The following is a 10,325-nucleotide window of genomic DNA, read 5'->3' on the forward strand; positions in this document are numbered from 1 at the left end:
ATAATGAAATAGAAATTTTCTTTTATTTCTGGTGCATTTTTATTATTAGAAGAAAGACAGCTAAGAAATTCAGCAGGACAAAAATGTCAAGATGAAAAATTTGGTCTTTATTTTCAATAAGGCCTACCTGGGTTTTTATTCATGATCATAATCTAATTGTGGTCTGTTTTCACAAGAAGCATGTCTTAGAAGTGATGGATATTGCATTATATCTTTGGTATGCACAACCAAAGAATGAAGTGGTATCACAATTATTTGCAAAGGTAAAACAAAATTAAATATTATTAAGAAAGACCATGTCTTCCTATGGGACATTTTAAAGTTTTGAATAAGTAATAAATTGCCCCGATTCAAAACCCAAGCAATAAGGCTACACCAAGTAGACTCACCTCCATTCTTCTCCCCACCCATCAAGTTCTCCAAACCTCTGTTCCCTAAGCTATCAGTTTTATTACCTACTCTGTGTTTTTTTATGCCAATACAGACAAATATGAATATATAGTCTTTCCTCCCCTTTTGTTATACAAAAGTTAATGCACTACGTACTCTGTTGTACATCGAGCTTTTAAAAAATATATGTCTAGGGCTTCCCTGGTGGTGCAGTGGTTGAGAGTCCGCCTGCCGATGCAGGGGACACGGGTTCGAGCCCCGGTCCGGGAAGATCCCACATGCTGCGGAGCAGCTGGGCCTGCGAGCCATGGCCGCTGAGCCTGCGTGTCCGGAGCCTGTGCTCCGCAATGGGAGAGGCCACAACAGAGAGAGGCCCATGTACCGCCAAAAGAAAAAAACAAAACAAAACAAAAAATATATGTATAGAAATTAGCATGTCACACCTACAGAATGGCCATGCTAAGCTTCTGTGTAGCATTCCAACATTATTGAATGTGCTGCTGAAGTAAAAACCCTGCAAGTCCTTTGCTAAATAAAAAAGTGACCTACCTATCAGCCTTGATGGATTGGTTCTCCTCTTGCCTAGAGGCAGAAGGTGGCAGTAGGTAAGAACTTGAGACCTCTGTAATTTTTGAAGACATATTCTAGAGTTTAACTACTCAGGAAAAGAGGCTCTGGGAATTCTGACATTCTTCCTTCTGGCAAAATCAGTCTTGAGGGGTTGGTTTTAGCCTGAAGGCTTGTGCTACAAATTAATGTATGTTTCAGCATAGAAGTTAATACAGCTTTTCATTGAAGAGTGAAGGTTTTCATGTGTAAAACTTGCAAGGGAATAGGAGTCTAATGTAGTCTTATCTCCTGATTAGAACAAATGACTGGAAGGAAATCCTTCTAAGGCTATTGCTTGTAGAGGTGACTTAATTGTCACCCTGGAGGAAGCTATAAGCTTCTTGGAGCACTGTCTCCCAAGAAAGGCTTTTCTCTGAGTCATAAAGGTGGGTGCAGTGCAACGTGGTGTTGGAGACACTGTTACAACTGCAACTTATTTTGCAGCTAAAATTTCTGCATTCAGTTTCATCTTTCTGAGCTTATAAGCATCCCAGCTTGGTTTTTGTTGTTGTTGTTGTTGTGGCCTCTCCCGTTGCGGAGCGCAGGCCCAGCGGCCATGGCTCACGGGCCCAGCCGCTCCGCGGCACGTGGGATCTTCCCAGACCGGGGCATGAACCCGTGTCCCCTGCATCGGCAGGTGGACTCTCAACCACTGCACCACCAGGGAAGCCCCCAGCTTGTTTTTAAAAACCTAAAAGCACGTGTATACAATTATTTTAACTCATAATTATGGAAGGCAGGAAGCAGTTAGTGTCAGATATACAAATATTAAAAAGTATAAGGCTGCTTAAGTCACTCACAATTTATTTCCTAAGAATTAATTTGCATATATCATATAATTCCGTTTATATGTGGAGTCTAAAAAAGTGATACAAATGAACTTATTTACAAAACAGAAATAGACTCAACAGACATAGAAAACAAACTTATGGTTACCAAAGGGGAAAGAGGGGAAGGGATAAATTAGGAGTTTGGGATTAACAGATACACGACTACTGTATATAAAATAGATAAACAACAAGGACCTTCTGTATAGCACAGGGAACTATATGCAATATTTTTAATAACCTATAATGAAAAAGAATCTGAAAAAGAATAGATATATACGTGTATGTATAACTGAATTACTTTGCTGTACATCTGAAACTAATAGAATATTGTAAATCAACTATACTTAAATAAAAAATAATAGTTAAAAAAAGAATTCATTTGCTATTTCTGCGGTAGATTTACCTTTATTTCTGTGTTTTCCTTCTACCAATAATCAAGTTTATTTGCATTTACTGAGTACATAGCAAGTCATCAAAAGAAAAAGAATAGATACATGTATATGTATAACTGAAGCACTTTGCTGTACACCTGAAACTAACACAACATTGTTAATCAACTATACTCCAGTATAAAATAAAAAATTTTTAAAAAAGCACAGGTGCCCTGAAGACAGCTGAGTGGTAGGTGTAAACCAGTGTGGTGTCCACAGTTTCTGGGTTTCCAGATTGTGAGAGTGAACACAGCCAAGCCACAAGTAGTGACTGCTGACCAAGTGTTCTCGGTTGTATAACATTCTGGTTCCCCTGCAGATAGTGGCCATATCCCAGGACATCGATGGGAGATCTCATTTCCTCGAGCATGCAAGAAAACCTTGTAAATTTTGCATCCATGTCAACTCATACTATAGGGACAACTATTTATAGTAATCAGACCCTGTTCTAATTTTGGAAGCCTGCAGAAGCGGGCTATCCTCAAAAGTGTGTCTTTCATTTTGGGACAGGATTTTTAGAAACAGAGAGAATCATTTTCCTTCCTGGTCCTGTATAACAGCATTCAAGCATGCAAGAACATCAAACTTATTGTCTATACCGAGTACGTCATATCTGGCCCTTAATTCTCTACTAGATTGTAGAATATCATTCAAGTATAATGCTATTTAGCTTTTATATGCTGTAGTTTTCAACATTTTACATCCTCTTACTATAACTGAATTATGAGTTTTTTTTAGCACAAGTATTCCATTGTTCATTCAGTAAATATTGAGTGCCTACTATGTACCAGATCCAGTGATAGAATCCCCTTTATCCTGGACCTCTGGATAGTATACTAAATATACTAATACATCTATAGTTTGTTAGATGGGGATAATTAAAGGAGAGAAAGAGTTGAGAGAGTGTGACTGATTTAGATTGAACGGTAAGGGAAGGAAACTCTGACCATGCGGTCCTTAGGCAGTGACCTAAGTTCAGTGAGTGAAGGAGCCACACAGATAACAAATGCAGGAAGAGCACCTATGACAGAGGGAATGGCATATGGCAGATATCTTGGGCTTTGCATTGGGCGTGTGTTTGCCATGTTCAAGAAAGAGCAAGGGGGTACCTATGGATAGAAAAATGTGAAAGAGAGGAGAGTAATAGGAGAGGAGACCAGATACACAAGGGAGAGGCTTAGTGGGTAGCGTGAATAATTTTATGGAACTGGGGGCTTTATGGTGAGTGAGATGGGAAGTCATTGGAGGAGGCTGAGCAAAGGAGAGACAGGAGCTGTCGAGTGAATGTCTCACTCTGAGGGCAAGGGAGCAGGGATAGAAGCAGGGAAACCATTTCCAAGGCTGTCACAATACTCTAGACAAGAATAATGGTGCTTACAACCGGTGGCTGGAGGACTAATTCAGACATAATTGTTATCCAGTGAAATCTCTCAAGAGAATTTGGGCCAAGCAGTGTGCCTGACTCTGTGCTCTTAACCACTGCAGTGCTTCTTGTAAAATAAAACAGTTAATAATGAGTATTATATTAATAAAATATTGATTTCATTCATTTGAAGGTTTTCAAGCCATGGCTACATCTCTTAGGCAGCTCTCATTGGACTCCTACAGGAAGATTACCGGATGCAGATTTTTAATATTCCTTTTAATATTCCTAACTCGTTTCAGGACAAGATTTTTAGTTATCTGTTTGTATTCCAAAATGTGATAAACAAATCTCTTAAGAGAAGATGAAAGCTATTTTTTTCCTTTAAGATTTGGGCTAAATTGATAATACTAGAGCTGTGAGGCCCAGATCGTATGTGACCCTGTATCTCATCACCCACGATCTAGACCTATTAGCTTGTTTCTTTTTATAGGAGGGTGAATAGAGATATCAGGAGCAATGCCATCTGGGGAAGAATAATACTTCAAAAGAAGTTATTGGAAACATTCATCCAGTCAGTCAGTTTACAAATATTTATTGAACCATGGCAGTGAGTTGGCCACCGTGTTGGCCAAGATAGATACAAAGTCTGGTTGGTGAAATAGCACAGAATCTACAGTTATATAGAAGCGTGACGCACAGACCACAGGAGACATATGTTCAGAATGCTGTGAGAGTATAGGGAGGGAGGTATCTCACTGTAAGTGGGAGAGGACTGTCAGAAGACGTTGATGGATGAGATGAAGCTAGGAGGTTGCTAGGTAGACAAGGAAATCCATTGACTCGTTTTTGAACTTGCCTGAGAAGAATGAAATTAGTAGGTGCTTATTCTAGAAAAAAAAGTCCCCAGCTGGGGAAAAACTGAATAAAGATTATGCCCGTGTTATTACACGGCAAGGCTATCCTTTGCTTAGGTCCTGGGTATGAGGTAAGACTCCTAATTGCCAACTAGATGGTATAAAAATCAGGAGGTTGACTTTGGTTTCTGGATGGCAAGGATATTATTAGATATAGGTGCTATTGGGAGGATCTATAGTAAGACCTGAACCCTCAGTGATGTTAATTTTTAAAGACCTATTTTGAAGTATTTCCACCTGGGTCATAATTTTAACCTGTGAAAACATCCCTGAAATTTTGCAAGGAGGTTTAAAAATAAAGTTGTATTTCTTTTATACATGTCAAAGGAGCTTGTAGGTATAGGAATCTTAAATTTAAGGCTTTTTATGTAGTTAACACTCTTTTTTTGAAGGCATTCAAGCTTGCAGTTAAGACAAAGGGGACTAGAATAAATCAGACTCGAGTGTAAACCTTGGCTTTATCTCCTACCTGCTGTCCTTGTTTAATTAGTCTTTGTTTCATCATCTGAAAAACTGGGAGAATAATAGTATCTTTCACCATAGTTGAAAGTGAAATTAGTATAAATAAAACACATAGCAAAATGGCTGGCACAGATTAAGTGCTTAATAGTTATTATACTCAAACCCCGATTCATTTTTTGTGCACTTGCATTTCCACAATGGTTTTGCTTCAAGTAACTTATTCAAAATTTTATAAATCAAGCTTTATCAAAGAATCTTGGCTTGGGGAACCTGAGAAGGAAAGCTTCCTAATAACAAAGAGAAACAGTACAGAGATTTAACGTTTACCTACAAGTGAAATAAAATCAGTCTCCTCTTGACCTGCCTACTTCTCAGATCTCTGTGTAGCCGAGAGGAAATGTACATCTGCTGCAAATTATAACATTCCACCGGGCCAGGCCAAGACAGACTTTCATGTTCGGCTTCAGTGTTCCCCAACCTACTCTCCGTCTAATAGCGCCCTCCTCCCTACAATCTTAAATCCTCTCTAGCTTCAAGCTACTCCTGAATTGCCTCTACTGTTACTTATAACAAGGGACTCTTATCCTGTAGAATTTTTTCTCCCTCTTGTGATAATCAAAATTTGCCAGCCCAATGTCTCACTTTCTCTCTTCACATTACCTTATAAATAAATACAGATTAATAATATAATAGTGGTTGTTAATATCTATGGTTTACTCCTTCCTGGTGACAAGGTTAAAACTAACAGAACTTTTAATGCATAGATTTTTGTTTTAATTTTAAATATAGATTTTAAAAAACCTGATAAGACAAATTTGCCCTGGATATGAATTATGAGCTAGTGGTGGTGTACAAATGACCACAGTGGGTGATTCAGTCTGTAGAATGCGGGAGGATTTTTAAAATCTGAACACTAGTTCCTGGCATTTCCAGGTGTGTGTTATGTGTGCTGGCGTGCACACATTTAAATTCTCTTTTTGCTTCCCATTTTTGGCCTGCAGATAATTATGACATTCCAAAAGAGGCATGGATTTCTGAGCCAATGTTAGTTATTAGATTGTGAAATTAGAATTTCTAGCTTGGGTATTTTATATTCTCTTTATTAAGACTTTCTCAGTGGTTGATCCTATCCTGTTTACAATTATAATGTTGTATTACATTCACAAGATCATCTGAGTTCTCATAAGGATAAACATACTTCCTGTGAGGATCGCTCTGGAGGATAAGCCTTTAGGAAGCCTTTTCTAGAGAAAAGCCAGAATGACCGATGTGGGAGTTCAATGAGCTAGATTATTTCAGAACCTCGCAGCCATTCTCACCTCTGAGCCTTACACATATGGGGATTCACTGTAAGGTATGTCACAAGTATTTTTCTTGTAAGTAAAATGCAAATGTTTCTGAATGAAATACCTAAATGCAAGTGGATTGAAGGCTGTCCCTAAAATTACGTGGTTCTCTGGGGTGGGAGAGAAAGGAGCTGTAGTCACAGACATTTTGTATATGGCTTAAAACAGATGTCCCCAAACTCTAGCCTACCTCTGAATCCTCTGGGGAGATTGATAACATTCAGATTCCTGGGCCCTACCTCCAAGAAGTCTGATCTTGTACATCTGGGTTGAGGTGCAAATGTGCATCTTTAACAAGCAACCCAGGTGACTCTGACCCAGGTGGGTAGAGATCATATTTTCACAAACAGCCACTGGACTTCACAAAAGGCAACCAGTCTCTAACAGATCTCACGACTTCCTTCCAGCCTGACTGCCTTGTCCTAGCTCCCAGTCTAAGACTTGCTGGTGTGTTCTCAGTCAAAAGCGGGTTGGCTCACAGACCTTAATTTCTTATGGCAGGTGCTGACAGCTGTCAGTTCCTAACGTGAGTCACTCTCCTGCTCACTTGCACTAAGCGGAGATTGTAGAGGACTTTTCTAAATCAGATGTCACTGCCACCTACAAATAACAGCACAGAAAATGGAAAAACAATTTTTTTCATTTCTAAAAAGAACATATTACATGAAAAAACCTACTAAATGGGTGGGATAAGAGAGTCCAAAAAGGCTAACATTATGAGTGACTTATCTAGTATGAGGAGAGATGATAGGAAGGGAGAAAAGGAGCAAAACTTTTCTAAATACTCATAGCTTTCTCCAGCAATGCTACAGACAATATTGCAGTGCTTTTGGTTTTGCTTTTTGTCTGCAAGCTATAACAGTGTGAGCCATATTTTATTATAAATTAATACTTCTTATTAATTATGCTCTTTGCTTTGGGCTTTTAAATTTTTTCTGCTGTTTTAAAATACCTACAGACAAGGTTTTTAAAAATAATGACTGTTCTTGAATCCCTAATCAGTGATGTTTGAGATTTTTGCATCAATTAGTGTCATGCTTTCAACAACATTGTACCAGAGCCAAAAAGATAGATGACTCATGCTTCATTTGTATACAATGGAAGGTCCATGTTTCCTTACTAGCCATTCTTTCATGTCTCTGTCCATTCACAGTTGTAAGGAAACTATTTCTTTTGACTTTCTATCGATGCAATTGATGATCTCTTTCAGAATCTTATAATTATTCAATTCTGGAATAAGGCAAATATTCTACTTACAGTCAGATATGTAAAGGCAGTAAGTAGCTCCTTTTGTTAAAAAAAATTGAAGTATAGTTGATGTACAGTATTACTTACAGGAGTACAATATAGTGATTCACGGATTTTAAAGGTTATACTTCATTTAGTTATTGTGAAATATTAGCTATATTCCCCGTGTTGTACAATATATCCTTGTAGCTTATCTTGTACCTAATTGCTTGTACCTATTACACCCCTACTCCTATATTGCCCCTCCACCCTTCCCTCTCCCCACTTGTAACCACTAGTTTGTACTCTATATCTGTGAGTCTGCTTCTTTTTTGTTATATTCACTAGTTTGTTGTATTTTTTAGATTCCACATATAAGTGATATCATACAGTATTTGTCTTTCTCTGTTTGACTTATTTCACTTAGCATAATGCCCTCCAAGTCCATCCATGTTGCTGCAAATGGCAAAATTTCATTCTTTTTTATGGCTGAGTAGTATTCCATTGTATGTATATACCACATCTTCTTTATGCATTCATCTGTTGATGGAGACTTGTGTTACTTCCATATCTTGGCAATTGTAAATAATGCTGCTATGAACTTTGGGGTGCATGTACCTTTTCAAATTAGTGTTTTTGGTTTTTTCGGTTACATATCCAGGGGTGGAATTGCTGGGTCATATGATAGTTCTACTTTTAGTGTTTTGAGAAACCTCTATACTCTTTTCCATAGTGGCTGCATCAATTTACGTTCCCACCAACAGTGTAGGAGGGTTCCCTTTTGCACCACATCCTCACCAATATTTTTTATTTGTGTTCTTTTTGATGATAGCCATTCTGACAGGTGAGGTGATACCACATTATGGTTTTGATTTGCATTTCCCTGATGATTAGCAATGTTGAACATTTTTTCATGTGCCTGTTGACCATCTGCATTTCCTCTTTGGAGAAGTGTCTATTCAGTTCTTCTGCCTTTTTTTTTTTTGTGGTACGCGGGCCTCTCACTGTTGTGACCTCTCCCGTTGCGGAGCACAGGCTCCAGACGTGCAGGCTCAGCGGCCATGGCTCATGGGCCCAGCCGCTCCGCGGCATGTGGGATCTTCCCGGACCGGGGCATGAACCTGTGTCCCCTGCCTTGGCAGGCGGACTCTCAAGCACTGCGCCACCAGGGAAGCCCCCTTCTGCCTATTTTTTAATCGAGTTATTTGCCTTTTTGATGTTGAGTTCTATGAGCTGTTTATATATGTTGGAGATTAATTCCTTATCCGTCATATCATTTGCAAATATTTTCACCCATTAAGTAGGTTGTTTTCTCATTTTGTCAATGGTTTCCTTTGTTGTGCAAAAGCTTTTAAGTTTAATTAGGTCCCATTTATTTAGTTTTGCTTCCTTTACTTTAGGGGACAGATCCAAAGAAATATTGCTGCGATTTATGTCAGAGTTTTGTCTGTGTTTTCCTCTAGGAGTTTTATAGTATCTGGCCTTATATTTAGGTGTTTAATCCATTTTGAGTTTATTTTTGTATATGGTATTAGAGAATGTTCTAATTTCATTCTTTTACATGTAGTTGTCCAGTTTTCCCAGCACCACTTATTGAAGAGACTGTTTTTTCTCCATTGTATATTCTTGAAGGTAGTTACTATCTCTTGTTTTTTGTTTTTTTTTTTACTTACTTCCTTTTTTTAGTTGTCACTGGTAGAGCACCTGTTTATGGTCAGGCAATATAGTTAACACTGAAGAAACAAAGATGAATACAATACAGTCTTTGAGAGTAGTCCTGGTGTTAGCAGTGTGGTTAGAGAGAGAGAGGAAAGACGCAGTAAATGCTATAGAAGATAATGAGTACTGTAGAAGACGCATATACAGAGTGCCATGGAGGTATCTATCATTCACAATGCTTCACTGAGTACCAGACTCTGTCTAGTTGTTGAGGATACAGAATATCTTCACTGAATTCAAGAAATTCACATTATAGAGAAGTATAGTGATTAATTTTAATGATAGAGAATTGCACGGAATATTATGAAAGAAAGTAGAACCTGGGAGGCAGTGGCGGACAAGGTACAGTTTCCCGGAAGAGGCGTAATAGAAATGAGTCTTAGGTGATGGGCAGGAGTTAGCCAAACAAAAGGCAGAGGGCCAGAGGCACAGGTTTCAAAGCAGGTTGGAGGGGCAGTGCAAACATCTATTATTTTTGGAGAACTGAGTCCTAGACAGAGGCTGACGGGAGTTGTGAGTAAAGAAGAAGCCAGGGACTAGGAGATGTAGGGACGCTTGGCCTGCTCAAGAGATGGGACTTTATCCTGTCCCCGAGAGACACTAAAAGTTAAGAGGATAATGAAACAGGTTTAATTTTATACTCCGGCAGCTGCATAGCTGATGGGTTTAAGACAGACAGTACTAGAAGCGTGAGCATTGAATTGGTAGTGCTTGTGAGACGGGATAGTCTTAAGTAGGGCAGCCCAGCGTGGAAGAGGTTGGTAGCAGAGAACTGCAGAGGAAGTCAAATGAGCAACATATAGCAGTTGATTGATATGAGAAGTAACAATGAAGGAAAAAATCAAGACTGACACCCAAAGTTCGAGTTTGGATTGAGTGATGCCACCGACTGAGAATCTGGGGGGGCGGGGAGAAATATGCATGAAGAGGAAGATAAACAATATGGTTTGGGGCACATTGGGTTTGAAGTGCCTGTGTCACTCTTGGGAGAGCCATCACAGATAATTATTTGAACGTGAAAGGGAATCTGG

The sequence above is a fragment of the Neophocaena asiaeorientalis genome, unplaced genomic scaffold (assembly GCF_003031525.2).
Source record: "Neophocaena asiaeorientalis asiaeorientalis breed wild unplaced genomic scaffold, Neophocaena_asiaeorientalis_V1.1 scaffold133, whole genome shotgun sequence".
Taxonomy (NCBI): Eukaryota; Metazoa; Chordata; class Mammalia; order Artiodactyla; family Phocoenidae; genus Neophocaena; species Neophocaena asiaeorientalis.